Raw genomic sequence first — 16,565 nt, 5'->3', positions numbered from 1 at the left:
TGTCATAGCATCAGAGGCAGTACTTTACAGAGTAAATACCAATGACCTGCTGTTCTGTCAGGGCTCTGTACTTACCTTTTATTTTCAAGTCAAAGGTTAGGCCTATTTATGTAAATCCTCAGCCATGGGCCAAGTAATCTGACCTCCTGGTTTTCATTCTCCTAATTGTTTCAGGTATTTTTCTTGAAAAGTTTGGTCAGTTAAAGCTAGGGATCTTTTTTTAAGGCGCCTTTGAAGGGCTCTGGGGGTTTTCATAGCCCACCCAGTTTGCAAAGTGGAAACATCAGTGACCTGATGCCCTGGGCACTTATTTAAAATTCATTACCAGGAAATAAGGTTTTGATATATAGCCCCTCCATTCTGAAGAATATCTTAGGGAACACATGCATGCCATTTTTTACTTTGGATTATGTGATCTCTGAAGGCACATAGAGAGGCAATAATAAATTATACTCCTGTTTGCCCTTTATTTCTAATAAGAACATTATTCAGCTGTAGATAGTTTTGACTTTCCACATGCTGGCCACTGCTTACAATTCCTTTGTTACTTCACACTTTGCTGTGTCATTTTATTCATAAAAGGGTGTCCGAAGCTGTATAACATGAAAAAGAAACTTACTGGTTTTCAACCCCTTTCTCTGAGATTCAGCACTGGTTATATTCTAAGATTAAAAAGCAAGATGAATATCTTCTGAATAAGAGAGAAATACAGCCAGTTTACTCATACATAAAGGAGCGCAGCTAGTCTAGGTTTTGTCCTATCACCCACGGCCATAGAATGTTTCCCATATGACCAAGAACAGCCATAGATAACTCCACTGTGGGAGTTATTCTTTCCCTTTTTCAGGTATATTAGAACTTGAAACCCTTATCAGATTGTTACTTCCTCTTCTGATCATGGCTAATCCACATAAAATGCATGCTATCACATTTCAGCATTTATTTCTGATGTATTCTTGCTCCTATGAAATGTCACTTTAAGGTATGCACTGGAAAAGGTTAATTAATATAAGAAGAATATGTTCTTTAAACAGTGCTGGTACCAGAGCTCATGCTGTCATCTGAAAGCAGCAGCTCTAAACTGGAATTCGGCTTCTGCATTTTAGACCTGTGGGGGCTGAATGCACAATCAGCCAGCTGAAGTTTCAAGTTCTGGGGCATTCATTATACGGCTAATTCTCCAGGTGTATTTCTTTTAATTATTGGAATAGTCATTTGTCTGCTCCTGGTGAAAAAGGGATTGCAAGAAACCAGGCTAAGTGAAAAACACCATTTACATTCTTCACTGCTATGCGCTATTGCCTTGAATTACAATGTTCATTTTTTCAACCCTCAGGTAACTACAGCCTCATTCTGAGGAATAAAAAAAATATTTCCTGCATCCCATATCCAGCAACAAAGGAACACTGAGAAAACATTAGGGAAGGAAGGTCAAGTCCCTCCACCTGAAAGCATTAGTAGCTAAAACATGTAGGCTGGGCTAGAGTTAACAGAAATTGTTAAGGCAAACAGATGAGAGATGGAGGTATAAAATAATGACAATGGCTGTCAAGTGGAAGTAGGAGTCAAACTGTCAGAAAAGGCGAAATTACAGGCAGGCTCTCAGGCCGTCACAAGATGTGGAACCCACACTTAGGAGAGAAATTGTTTGTTGGGACTTCTCCCCACCTTTCACGATTTCACAGACCACTTCCCATGCTCAGCTACAATTGCTCAGTATCTCTGCAGCAACTACAACTATTACTTACATGCCAGATTTTGAAAATGCTTTGCCTTTCTTTGAACTGAAGGAGTCGGCATCATTTGGCAAGGCAAGTTCCCAGGGGACACTGTTTGAGACCATGCTCTGAAGCACTGCTTCCTATTAGTGACCCCAAAGCACACATTTTAATTGATACTTCTGGACCCCTTAAAGCAGAAGACAAGACCAAATCGCTACCACACAGAGCTCTATTGCTTCTTTCACATAGCCATCTTCCTACCATAAAATGGAAGTGACTGCATAGCCTACCTATGCCCAGAGGGTAAGTGATGTTATTAAGATTCACCTCAAGCACTTTTAGCACATGAGGTCAAACTCTCCGTGCCTCTGTCAGCCTTGCCTCCACCAACATGCATAGCATACGTGGGGCTATGGAACAGCCGAGGGGAGGGCATAGAAGAAGGCCCATGGGGTTGAGGACGGTGAGACCCTCTCTCCTCAAGACCAGCCAGCATAGGACGAGGCCAAGACATTGACACCAACACATTTGCCTTCCCAAGATAAGTCCAAATTAAATTAGCATCACCCCAGCTGCACTGCAGGGTGTCTTTGTACCTCTCTATATGCCTTCATTGCTTTGACCCGAGCGGGAGCCATTGGGGCAGTGGGATTTAAGCCTTCCAAGGCGGGACCCACAGCATTTCACAAACCCAGGTGGATACATTATGCTGTTGCGTGCAAAGTCCAGCCTTTCTGAGCACAGGCTAACTGTGAAGGAGAAAGGTCCAGCAGTATGCAGATGCACTACAAAATAGTTTCAGTTAAAGAGTCCATACTCAGATAAACTTGGATATAAAATACATAGGGGGACTAAAGGTCTATAAGAGGATGCAGTGGAGCAGGAGAAAGGGTAAACTGCTGTAGGTGGAGGTTGCCCAAGAACTCAACTAATCCAAGTCCTGCCATCTCCATCTCACCCCAATCACAATTTCCAACTAGCTCTTGCGTGCCAGTACTAGGCCTTGCTATGACCCTGCCCTGAGCTGGTTCAGGGAGTTAAACCAGGTAAAAAGTAACTCTGCAGGAAAAAGCAGTAGACTTCAATCAGTTTAGCTCCCTGAATTGGTTCATGACAAGATCAGACAAATATCAGTGCTGGCAAGGAGAGAAGTAGCAAGGTGCAGGACCAAACTGTGATAGCTCTGACTTAGATAGACCTAAATCACTTTGGGCATGCACCTCTAGACAAAGAGCTAAGCTAGTCTGTGTAACATCACAAGCATGAAATAATTACCCAAGCTACTGCTTGTGTTTCTATCTACATAGCAAGCCCCTGCTTCAGAAAAGAAGAGTGCATGAGGACATATCTTTCTGAGGCAACAAACATTTTTCTTCCATGCAGAAAAACACATCTTATTCTGCACACCTCTCAAACACAACTGCCAGCCAAGCCTACAACCTGCTTGACCCTTAATTTTTCTGCTGGGTCCCTAACTAGATATAATAGCTGAACTCTGAGGGCTGCTCAGCAGGGCTTGAACAGCTGATCAGATCTCTGCCAACTTTTACAGGCTTGTTGAAAGACAAAAAAGAGCATTCCAGTTCAGCTCAGTTGGGCTAGCTAAACCACAGCATTCCCAACTGAGTCCAGCAGGTTTTGACTCAGTACTATTGTTCTTAAGCACATGGTAGACACAACTCTTACTTGGGGTTTTTTTGTTGTTTTGTTTTGTGCTAAAGCATCGCCTCTCATTCCTCTCCCATTCCTGGCAATGTTGCATGGGATGTTGTGTTTTAAACACACGGCTCTCAGAACCAAAAATTCTTCTATAGATATTTCCACTTTCCTCCATAGGCAGCCCTTTTCTCTTTAGAGACAGTGAGGTCTTATACCACTTTTGACTAAAATATAGATGATTCTTGACAGCATCTTGGCCTTACTCCAGAAAAGCATGCTGTTTTATTTAGTGTCCATAGTAAGCCTGTCTAGAAGTCACTGATAGAGACATAAGCCATTTTCCATTGATATTTCACTTACCAGTAAAAAGTTTCTAATGTACTTAAGTCAAGTCACAGAATCACAGAATCATTAAGGTTGAAAAAGACCTTTAAGATCATCAAGGCCAACCATCAACCCAACACCACTATGCCCACTAAACCATGTCCTGAAGTGCCATGTCTACACATTTTTTGAACACTTCCAGTGATGGTGACTCCACCACCTCCCTGGGCAGCCTGTTCCAATGTTTGACCACTCAGTAAAGAAATTTTTCCTACTATCCAATCTAAACCTCCCCTGGCACAACTTGAGGTCATTTCCTCTTGTCCTATTGCTAGTTACTTGGCAGAAGAGACCAACACTCACCTCACTACAACCTCCTTTCACATAGTTGTAGAGAGCGATAAGGTCTCCCCTCAGCCTCCTCTTCTCCAGACTAAACAATCCCAGTTCCTTCAGCTGCTCCTCATAAGATTTCTTCTCCAGACCCTTCACCAGCTTCATTGCCCTTCTCTGGACACGCTCTAGCAACTCAATGTCCTTCTTGTAGTCAGGGCCCCAAAATTGAACCCAGTATGCGAGGTGCAGCCTTATCAAATGTCCACCTTCATACTGTAAGTCAACTCAGTCTTAGTTATTCTAGTTACTCTTTCATAAAGCTTTTGATTTAGTTACATACAAAGCTAGTTGTGCTTATGGTACATCCAGCAGCCTACCCATTGACTGGGTTATCTATCTTGTGTAAAACACCGTCATGATCCTCGGTGCTTTATATGGTGTTTACTAGTGCAACACCACCGGTTTTGTTTTCTTGGTCCAAGAAACAGAAAGTGCACCCCGTGTCCTACAGCCGCCATAACATTTTGTACACTTCCTGAACACAGCCCAGATCCCACAGTTACAGATTATAGCCTTGGAAGCCCCATTCGGGCAGCCGTAGAGCTGCCTCAAACCCATGTTCACTGGGTGATGCACTCGCAGCCCCGACCTCCCAGCATGACAGCTGGCTGCGTGCCGCCTACGGGACGGTGAGCTCCCCAGCGCACCTTACAGGCCTGCTGCCATAGCCATCCTGACCAGCCTACGTGCTGCACCTCAGCTCCTTCCCTGCCCATGTGCACCCAGGCTTCCTTCTCCAGGAGAGCAGGGCACGCACTGGCAGGGTGCAAACCAGCGTGTCCGCAGAAGCAGACGCGCGGCCAGAAGCCACGGCTGTGTGGTGGCACTGCAAGGGAGCCTACGATGCACAAACGGCCCTTGTGTTTGGGACAAAGATCTGCCCTTCGGAGGTGTGAGGACAGCACAGGTGAAAATACCCACGCAAGCGTGCATAGCTGCCTTAATCCTGTGACACAGCCCCTCTTGGTTCTCCATCTAAACACCCTTCTTACATCCACACGCCTTTCCTCTCTTCCACTCTCTACCAGTGCTATGAACAACCAATATGGGCTTTAACCAGTTCATACACAGGAGAAATGGAAAGGTTTCCAGCCCTGTCTCCACACTGTTTGGCTGGGGTGTGAAATGAGGCTTCATTCTCAGGGGAGATATTTGGGTCACAGTCAGTGGTGGAGATGACCTACTTCAGTATCCTTGGGAATTACTTTTACTCTCCGTTTCTTACTCAAGAGCCAGGCCCAGGCAGATGTATTACTGCAATATTGCAACTGTCCCAGTAAAACCTGCCAACCCTGACTGATCTTGGCACCCCTCCTAATACCCCTGGAACCATTCACCCCTTCTGGCTGGGCTGCTGGCATGGGAATAGACAGAGCATCTCAGCAAGCCGCACCGGGCCATCCTTGCCCTTTGGTACACACGCAGGATCAGGCCATTACGGAGGGCCCTTTCAGCATATGCAACGCAATTATGTCAATATCAAGACACAGTGGATTTCTCTCCAACATAATTTCATCAAATCAAGAAAAATGTCCTAATTCCTACAGCAGTAAGTTGACTCCTTCCCCCTCCCAGATACAGCATTAACCTTCTCCACTCCAGCAACACACTCATGGAATTGCTGATAGCACAATAATTAAAAAGGTTTTTAACTGACTGCGAAACTGGACTGAGTGAAATGATGAGCATCACTGTTATAAACATGAATTTTAATTTGGATTCCTGAAGCAGGCAATCACAATTTTTTATATATATATATACACACACATCTTTACTTACATGTTTTTGTGTATTACACAGAGCATGGCCCTCCTGTGCGTGGGTATGGAGAGAGTGATACAGCTTGTGAATTCAAAATTCAGACGCCAAGTGGAAGCTGAAAAATTTTTAATCCCTTAATAATGGTCCTTCCACAAACTCGGAAGAAGCCCATTTTGCAGGATTCCCCCAAAGAAGGCACACTGCCTAAGGGAGATTTCCTCCACCCTGGCCTCTTTTGACAAGATCACGGCTCTGGACCCTGTCAGCTGAGACGTCATAGCTGAAAGTAGCTATAGTTTTGAAACTCAGAGCCAGAGGTAATCAGACTTTGAAAAGAGGAGCTAGTATCAGCTCTCACTGGATGACTCAGGACATTTCAGTTTTCTCCTGAAGAGCTTTGTATTTAATCTGTTCGTGTTTTCACACCCAAAAAATATAAAGCAGATTCAGAAGTTGAAGTCTGGTCTGGATGGCAGCAAAAAATGCTTAAAATGCAACTTGAGTGAACCCTAGAGGCTCAATATATGGAAGGTACCTTCTTCAGTAGCAACTGAAAACATCATGCTTGTGTTACAGAAAAGATACAGTCCTTGTTTTTTGAAGACAATTTCAAAAACAATTTTGCACATAAGAAATAAATGAGAAATTTTGTGAAAAGAAAAGAAACTGCAATTTGCTGGAACCTGGCAGAATTGACTGCAGCACTGCACATACGTATTCTGTCCTATTTATAAAGAGACAAAATGTCTCTCTAAAAAGTCTTCCTCCATTCATTTCTACACAAGCATGGTTTACATCCCACTTCTAAGGACAGAGCCTCATTTCCCTAAGATGTTGCTCTGCCTCCTCACAAATGAAGTTCTTTCCCATAAACAAATAAATAAACAAATCAAAGGGAGATTTTTTCCTACATTTGTTTTCTATCTAGCTATGAATTAATTGATTTGAACCGATAGACCAGAAGCAGATTTTTGGTTTTCTAAGATCTTATCATTCAAATCTTAGTTTATACAAAATGAGCAAGCGAAGTCAACTATGCCTCAGTCATCAAGGTTTTCAGAGGGAAGGGAGAAATGGAGAGAGTTTTCTAAAATCTGGTTTTGATTCATCTCAAAGGCAAATTAGTTTTCTTTTACTCTAGCAAAGTAAGGTGTAGAACCATTCCATCACTGGTCTCTTTTTAAAAGGATTTCAACAAGAGATATGAACTGTGCCTTCATTTTCAATCTATAGAAGAGCTACAGAAATGCTTCTTTAAAGGAAAGAGGCGTTAAGAAATGCTATTGAAATGTGGGAAAATAAATAACTTTTATCCCTTATGATCAATATCACTAAAGGCAAGGATGCTGTCAGAAGCATAAATCTGAGACAGAGCTGAAACTCCCCCTGTTGGCATCTGGCAGGCAAGCAAGGACAATACCCGAAAACCATCTTTCCTCTGTCTTCACAAATCTTTTGGGATTTAGTTCGAATGAACAGGTACAAATCTGCAGTTATTTGCTCCTTAATGCCAGCCAGGAGAAAGAGCAGCCAGATCCTCTAAAATCTGTGCCACTGCTTCTCACTGCACCTCGTGCTTGGCAAACTGTGAGATCTGAAAGTGGAATATACCCACATAACAGTGTGCTGCAAAGTAAGAAGGAAAATTAACCACAGGGTGCAGCTTAGTGAAACATAAAACATTAAAGGAAAAGGAGCCTCAAGCCATCCTGAGGGTCTGGGGAGGAGGGAGCAATGCCTGCTCAGTAGGGATGACAGGCATCAGGCAGTGCTTTTGCTAACAGCCTGTGAATTTATCCTTGGGTTCACAAGTCAGTGATGACACTATCAGTCAATTCATTCGTCATCAAAAAGACCCCACAAATAAACAAATTAATCTATGGAGCTGGTCTCTATCCAATGGCAGAAAAAAAAATAGAAAGAGGAAGAATTACAGGTGTCAGTCTTGCTATGGGTAGATGTTACTCTAAAGTCATTGAATCCACCTAATAAGCCCGCTCACTTTGTGTCAGGAAAGCTACATATCCCGGAGGGATTCTTCAGGGACCAAGTTTCAGTCATTCTGCCAACTGCATTTGCTGTCATTTGGAGCAAATTCCTACAGTCCTTTCTTTTTTTTCCGCCTGTCATAATTAGCTTCCCAGACCATCCTTGTACACACAGATTAGGGTTAGCACAGGCGGTGCTGTTCGCCTGCAGACTGAACATATGCTGTGGGTCTTCCTGTTCCTTCCCTGTATCTAATGGTTCTTCTAACTCTCAAAATTCAGAGGAATGCATCTGAGGATGCCAAAGACAAGAACTAACAAGACTTTTAGCACTGCAGAGCCAGTACAACTGCAAGAAAACAAATCGGTGCCTATTCTGCCACGTAGACCAACACCACCTACATCTGCTAACCTGCTGAGTGTAGGAACATTACTTTTGACATTGATGTCCAAGCCATAGAGATACTTTGATGGTCAAATGTTTCTAGCATTGCTTGCCATACAAAATGTAGGCAGATTGCTGTTCCAAACATTTTGTGGAAATTATTGTATATAAGTCCTCCTTATACAAAATAACATCACCATGACATGGCTGAGTGAGGAACTTATGTGACTGTGGAAAAAGCTGGACAGTACAGCCTTGTGACATGTGAGATCTGGGAGGAGAAATCCCACCTCTCTCTCATAAAAAGCAGGAGATACAGAGGATTGACTTAAACCATGTCCAGTTTGTTCTTTCCAAGGGAGGGAGCATTTTGCAGTTAGTTAGAGTCAAATTCTGTGCCTCAGTGCATGCTGAATGTGTCCCTTCCTCTACAGCAGTCCTGTTGACCCAAATGCAGACCCTTGAGGAGTAAAGTGCTATCCACGATGACTACAGATCGCAGAACCTCGTCCTGCTGGATTGACCCTGCATTTCTGCAGTTCCTGCTGGAGCTGTGCTACACTAGCAGGAGATCTGCTCTGATCTTTCTCTCCTTGTGAAATAATTATCCTGGGAAAAGCTAGCTAGTCATTAAATATTAAATGAAATTAAACTCAGTACATGCAGTTGTTCTGACAATTCATTTTACTGACAGCAGAATTTTGTTCCTACTTTTTGGATAAAAACGTGAAGAGACTACAAAAGTGTTTTAGCAGTACACTATGAAGAAAATATCATTCACGTCCGCTCACTCAAGGTAGGAAGAGTTCACCCCAGGCACACTACCCCACAATGTACCACATCATGAGCAGGAAGCCAAGTTTAGGCATCCTTTATACTGTCACAGCACCCACCAGCACAGAGTTTCTCACCTCAGTGCAAAGCCCCTTTGGGCTCTCCTCTCCTTAATTTATGTTTGTGAACCAAGGGAGCACACACACATCACAGGCACCTGACAGAGCCCTAAGGATCTCGCTCATCGCTCCTCTGCTATGGCATCTCTGAACCGGAGCAAACCCCATATGGACCTTGCCCATGACGGAAATCATATTTAAAACAGACACTTTATGATAAGCCGTTCAGGAGGGTGCTTGGAGGTCCTACTAAGCCCTCGGAGAGTACAGGGATGGCAAAGACACTGGAAAAAAGCCGGCAGATGGCAGCAGGGAACTAGCATAGGAAGCAGGACCACCTGCAGGTGCCTGGGGCAGGAGATGCCTGCAGAGCAGACCTCTGTAGCTGGATGTCCTGAGTGGGATGTCCATCCTGAGTGTCCTGCTGGGGGCCACCATACAGGGATGCACTATGCAACACCTGTAGAAACATTTGTTAATCACCTAATTTCAATTCGGAGGCATTAGCAGTGGTTGTCCCAAGATGTTGGTGTGCTAGAAGAATGTCATCCACAGCACCGTGCGTCCCCAATGCCACACAGAAAAAGACACAGAGGGTCCAAGAAGTGCAAGGCTGTGGACAACACTTACAGCAGGCCCAGTGTCTACGTGGAGGCTGCTGGTCAGGAGTTTCTTTCCTGGGTGTCAGCTGCATCTCAGCAGGGTGACCCAGCACCTACTCAGACGTGAGGTGCTCACACAGCCCCACGATGCTGCTCCGCTGCGAGCAGCAGTGAAGAGTCGAGCGTAGCAGCTTCGGCAGCTTTGCTGCGGTCGTGAAATTCTGCTCTGAGCAACAGCACTTCATCCCAGGGTAGGAAGAGCCACAAAAAGTTTGGACATGGCTTCACGCCCATTGACGAGCTGCACACAATGAGCACATTTCCTTTGAGCATCCCTTACATCCCCCACACAGGACCCCTAAGGCTACCCCTGGCCTGGCCTTGAGACCACCTGAGCATCCACTCTCATTTCGAAATACTTAGTTTTACTTCAGGATTACTTTGGATTCTAACACGTTCATCTTTACTCCTTTAGAACAAACTGTTTGTAGTTTCATAGGTTTTCTTCTTTTTTGAATGTGCTATCTATAAATGGATTAAGTTTACTTTCAGCCTCAAGTGCTTCTGTGGAAGCGTTTCAAAGTGAAGTAACTTTGGAAAAATAATTTTCTGGAGTGCTTCAAGAAAACTGAAAATCACATTAAGGGGCTTTGAATTATTGCAATGTATTAAACGACTTAAACATTTAAAGCTGGAATTTTTCAAGGTTCTTCTAACTGTTCAGAAAGAAATATGTAACTTAATACACCTTAATGCTTTCACTAGTTCCTTAACCTCAAATCAAGTGCTCTAAATGATTACAATGCTGTGCTTTATTCATAAAAGGTGAAATTCATTCATTCTGTATAAATCCTGACTCATCAATCAGGGCAACAAGTAGGAAATGGAGGGAAGATAAACTGCACTGTTCAAAACAAGCAGACTAGCAGAGTGATTCAGAGCACTTTAAATTAGGCTCCTGTTCTGAATCATCCTCTAGAGAAGCCTCTCTTTCTCCGACAAGTACAAGGAGAGTTTAGGAGGCAAGTATCCTTTGGCTGAAGTAAGGCACTGTGAATTAGCCCTTTCACTCAGACCATCAGTTCCCTCACAGATCCATAACATGCTGCTTGTGGGTCGTCTAGTTACACAGCTTCAGGTTAAGGGAAACAGAGGAGTTTTTGCCAGTCCACATCTAGATTTTCCTGAATGTTGCAATCACCCTTGAAAAATGTAGAACAAAATCAGCAGGAAAAAAACTTGCAAACAAAGGAAAAAGAGAGGAGTTGAATAAACAATAAAAATATCAGTGCCAAAGGACATTGGTCTTTGTTGTCTGTGGCAGCACAGCACACAAGATCTTTCCCTCATTCTTACTGCAATAAGTGATGAAGAAAAACCTGCCTACAAATATTTATTCATATTTGAAATACATTAGTTTGACCATATTCACAGTCAGTATGTATCTACTTTATTTGATCATTCAAGCACCCACATTCTACCAAGCTGTATATTTAACAGTAAAATTCACAATTTGCACTGCTTGATGTGCTACAGAAGCCATTCAATCAAAGAACAGAAATGATTTGACCACAAATTTGCAACTGTAAATATTTATATCTAAGCACTTGTAAATGATGTGCAGTACAAGAATAATTGCCAAATCAATTCAAAAGGCAAAACTGAATAAATTAGCGGCTATGAATTATTCATGAATTTTACCTTCTCATATAGCAAGTTCATTATTTCTCTGTGTAACCAGTAAGCAGCTAATATGTCTGAGTGCATTTAAAATATCGATTAGTGTTCTGGATACACTATTCAGAGCATTTAATCAACAGAAAATTTCAATAAACATTAAACCTGCATTTGGGGAAGATATAAGAAATCTTGGGTTTAGGGATAATGCGTGCTTATTCCAGAGTATAAGGAAAAAGTATTTGCAATTTATCCAAAACATCAAGATAATTTTCCATAGCTATTGAGCTCAGAGGAGTATAATAATAAAGTTCTCAAGAATTAATTGGCCGGTAATCTTGTGGACTGGAAGGATTGAATTCCAGAGAAGAGATTTGATTGAACTTGGGAAGATCAATCCAAAAGACAGACCTAAGAATATTCCAACCAGCTACACTCTATGGAGAAGCCATCATTTTCTCCAAAGGTCAGAGAAATCTCACATTTCTCTTGTAAAGAAGAAAAGCCACAAGACACACTTCTTCCACCTTGGCGAGCCTGGGAAACCCTGGGAACGGCTTGGAGGCAGGAAAAGACAGCAGCTCCTGGGGGTTTGCTGTTCTGTTGTGAGATGGGGCTCAAGGACAGACCAAGGACATCGGCCTCAGCTGCTCTGCTTGGCTCATTTACCCCCACAGCTGGGCATGGGTTTCACCCCATAACCCGCCACGCAGCACAACCTTGCTGACAGTCACATGCGGCAGCCCAGGAGTTAACATCAGTGATGGAACTGCCCATGAACCCAACACGTCTCCAGAGCTGCCCGATCATTGACTTTGACTTTCTTTGGGTACGGCACGTTAAGTCCTGTTTCTGACTTCAGGTGACGGTTTAGAACAGAAGAGCTGTAGGTCTATGTAATTTGTGCACTACTGGTGGGAAAAACAAGTGCAATAGTCTCCCTGGGAGACATCTTCCTGGTTACTAAGGTAAAAATACCAGGAACAATATCTGGAGTGATGGGGGTTTGTCAGCTAAGTCAGTCAGAAATGCTTTTAAAGCTTTGCAGAGGCAAGGCTGTTGATAATGATTTTATATTAGATTGTTTTATCCCAATTATTTCCACTTGTTTTCTCATGTGTTGTTTAGCTGTGTATGTGTTGGTATGAGAGAGAGGAGGAAAAAATGGAATAAAACATTGTCAGGCCCATTTAGCTACAGCTGCAGAGAAGGTCCAGTCTCAGATTATATCTTCAGAGGAAGATAGCATTCTACAGTTAATCCACGCAGCAACTTCAAAAAGCAAATTGCTGATGACAGATTCTGGTTTATGAGACCAGATAATCCAACCTTACAAATTACTTTATAGTACGAGGAGGTGTGTATATCTGCTCTGCTTATCAACTTCAAGTACGGAGATATTTTCAGATAAGACAGACTTACCTGTGCAAGCAAAGCAGTGAGCAGAGGCTGCTACACAGCGGGTGTCCACAGATAGACAAGATGTAGTAGCTACTAGATTTTGAATGTTTCAGTCCATGTTTTGCTTCTCCATGCTTTGCTGGATTTTGATGATGCATTCTGATTAGCAAAGTAAACATTTTTCAGTGTGCACAAATCTACAAGGAGTTTGAAGGCATACAGCAATACTGCAAGCAACAGAAATGAAATAGAATCATAGAAATTAAAGGCTGTGAGGGACTTCAACTCCTAAAGGAAGAGGTTAGCATTGAGAGGGGACCCCAGACTGTCCAGTTAAACTCATTCCACTCTTTCATCTTACAGGCTGTTCTGCCTCCACTGAAATCCACCTTAAATTTCCTTTTGCTATAAACCAAGCTGTTATTGTCCTGTCCTTTCTCCAGCAGTTGTGGACAACAACTGATCACCGTCTCCTTTATAAAAAGGTCTTCATATTTTAAAACTTCTCCTGCTCCCCCTTTGGTTTCTCTTCTCTAGACTGAACAACTCTAGTCCCTTCAGCCTTCTCTGCAGAGAGAGTCACGTTAGCTAACCCAGTTACCAGTCTTCTTGTTCTCCTCTCCACTTTTATTTGCCTGAAGTAGTATAACTCCAACTAGGTATACAGCTCCATCACTAGCACCAGAGTAGGCAAATTATACACCATCACATCTTAAATGTGGCATGGCACTCAAGTCATCTGTGCATCTGTAATTGTCATAGGGTTCATTGTTTTTAGTAGATCGTGGTGGTAATATGGAAGGGCTTAAACCAAGTTTTGAGAAGCTGAAATGAAAAGCTAAACTATTGGCAAATTTGTGTAATATAGAGTACACAGGGAAGAAGCTTTTTCTTTTTAAGGGTGTACCAGCTAAAGAGTTATGTACAGCTAAGGAAAGCCCTGGGAAACTACAGAAGATACCTATATTCCTTGTGCTCTAAGAAAAAAAAAAATAACATAGAGTCTATGTGCTAGATTGTTCTTAGCTGGTCCACACTGTTGTTACTAAAGTGCAGAATTCAGATGAATTCAACATATAAATCGTGTGTTCATCATCAATCTATGTCAGTCAAGTAATTTGGACAGATGCAACCACAAAAAATTCCTTAGCATGGGTGGGCTTCCTCGAGCGCCTCCACAGACTACGAGAGTCCTAGAAGACTCCCTGGGATGTCCTCTGCAGCACCATGTCTCCCTCCACTGAACACGTTACTCTCACAGAGCAAGTTCAAGGAGACAAGGAACTCTGCGCTACACACGGGCTTTGTGAGCTGTTACACTGGGCCTGTACCAACTAATTCAAAACAAATTTCAAGATGTCTTTAAGCTGGTTGTCATAACCTACCTAGTTGAATGCTTCACTTTACTAAGATCTAGCTACAATGAGTGAGTTAGCTTTGTAAAAATAAATGGAAGAGCTATGCAAATAATAAGCGGTCATCAAACCTAAATGAAGAATTTATTGCAGAATTACTGCTAAAAGACTTCTAAGACTAGCGAATTATTTAAAACTCAGCTTCAACCCGGGGTGACATTTCCATTTTTTGCAATACCATATTGCTGACTAACACATACAGTTGTTCCCCTCTCATCCCTAGACCTTCCTTTGCCATACGGCTGCTTAGCAGACACGACCCACCTGGCATTTGTATTCCCCCTTCCTAAATGTCACAGCTGGTACATTGAGCATCCTTTAATTTATTCACCTATTTATATCTCTGTCTGACCAATTGTCTATTCGTCTCTCTGTCTGACCAAGTGCATTTTGAACAATGATCACATCCTCCAGAAGATCTTGCAACGCCACCACCTGAAGTGTCAAATTTTAAAAGCATCTCTTCCATCAGTCAAATTGTAAAAAAGAGATATTTTTGCATCTCATTGTATATCAGAAGTAGCATAAAATGTATTAGATGTCTTCTAGTTTGATAGCACTCAGTGTCTTCTCTTCTTTGAGAATAATTTCTAGCCATTTGTGAAACTGGCTGACAGCGATTATTGTTTGGCATTCCCATGAGCAAACTGAAAAAACATGGTCATATGGAGTGCAGACCAGTTGTATTATTCATACAGTCTGGAGACCGTTCAGGGGAGGAATGTGAGGAATCTCCTGACTAAACTTGATTTGTGAATGTGTTTTAGTTTGCAAATCCCTAGTTTAAAAAATGGGCCACACTCTGTCATCACTGACTCAGGGGAGAGCTCACTCAAGGTAAGTGTGAGGAACGGCCAGAGCCAAATGTTTTGCACATTCACTTGAAGAGGAAGCAGAGAAAACAGCTGTATACTTGAAACCTTAGAAGCTCCACACCATCATAGAAACAAGACTTCAGGTTAACTGTAAGTCACCGTTAACGTATATTAATGACAAACCACACATGTAGAGTCAGCACAGACCCTTCACTGGGCTCTTCCAGTCAGGAGACATTTTGACCAGGTGTCCTGGGCAGGGAGAATAACCACAGTGCAGGCTCCTCCATCCTCACCTTCAGTCTATACAGCCAAGGGGGAGGTGAGAGCTCCAGATAAGAACTTGAAAAGCACAAACGTTTGTTAAAGCTTTTTTAAGCTTCACTTTTGTTCAAGGGCACAGTACAGCAAATCTCTGGAGCACTTCCTCATTTTGTTCAGGCTGAGCTTAGCAATACAGGATTTCTGGAAACCTGCAGTTCCTGATGAATACCAGGAAGATTTTCAAGTTTCCTATCAGATGTGTATTTATTTGATTCAGTCCAAGCTTTGGGAAAGTTTCTAGACTTCCAAGGGGAAGAGCTGTAGCTGTCACACACCGATTTTCCCACTGGCATGTCCAACAGTCAGGCTCTTGCTGGTCCCACTGGCATAATGCTCCATGGCCTCCCTTGCGTGGGGTGGCCAACCAAAGTTTCCCCACTCCACAGTTGTCAAAATTAGAGAATATTTCTCACTTGCTTTCCATGGTATTGCTTCTGCACACCCTGCAGTATCCTGCACTACCATCTCCTGCCTTCCTCACTCCTTCCCTCTGCAACGTATACTCGGGCATCCCTACCTGTATAATCTGCCTTCTCCCTATGGTCCCATGTTTTTGCTTTATGTTTTGATTCCCCCAAATTTTTCAGGCTGCACATCCACAGAAAAGATAGAATGATAAACAAACCCTAAATAACTTGCCAAGAGCAAATTACTGTAAGAGAGATATCTATTGAAGCAAGCATTCCTCTGATTTATCACCCCACTCCCTCATTCCTATTGCTCACTCCTACTACTAAAGCTATACTGAGCCAGCAATCTCTACAAAGAGCGAGCTTGACCTTTATATTTCCCAATAAAACATGTAGCGAGCTTTGGTGTAATATCTCCAGATTTCATTCAAATAGATCATCCTACCCCTACAGACACATTGCAAGAACCCAAACCACAATGAAAGGGTTTGCTGCTCTAGATAGTTACTTAATAATGGGTGCATGCACACTGAAGACTGAGCCAAAGCTAAGACTATTTGCCTAACCATTAATTTTCAGAATTACCGAAAGCAGTTTCAAAATCATTAAGAATCACAACACTGACTTGAAAAGGAATCAGAACAAGAGTCTTACTATCACCATGGATACAACTGATGTTGACTCAGGATTTAAGCAAAAAACCTGGAACTTCATATTTATACGGTTGGACAGACTAGCTCATTTAATAATATTTAGAATATGTCCTACTTATAAAGAAAATTGTAGTCAAAAGA

Source organism: Phaethon aethereus (assembly GCF_964289735.1).
Source record: "Phaethon aethereus genome assembly, chromosome: 1".
NCBI classification, from domain to species: Eukaryota; Metazoa; Chordata; class Aves; order Phaethontiformes; family Phaethontidae; genus Phaethon; species Phaethon aethereus.
This window is presented reverse-complemented; position numbering follows the sequence as displayed.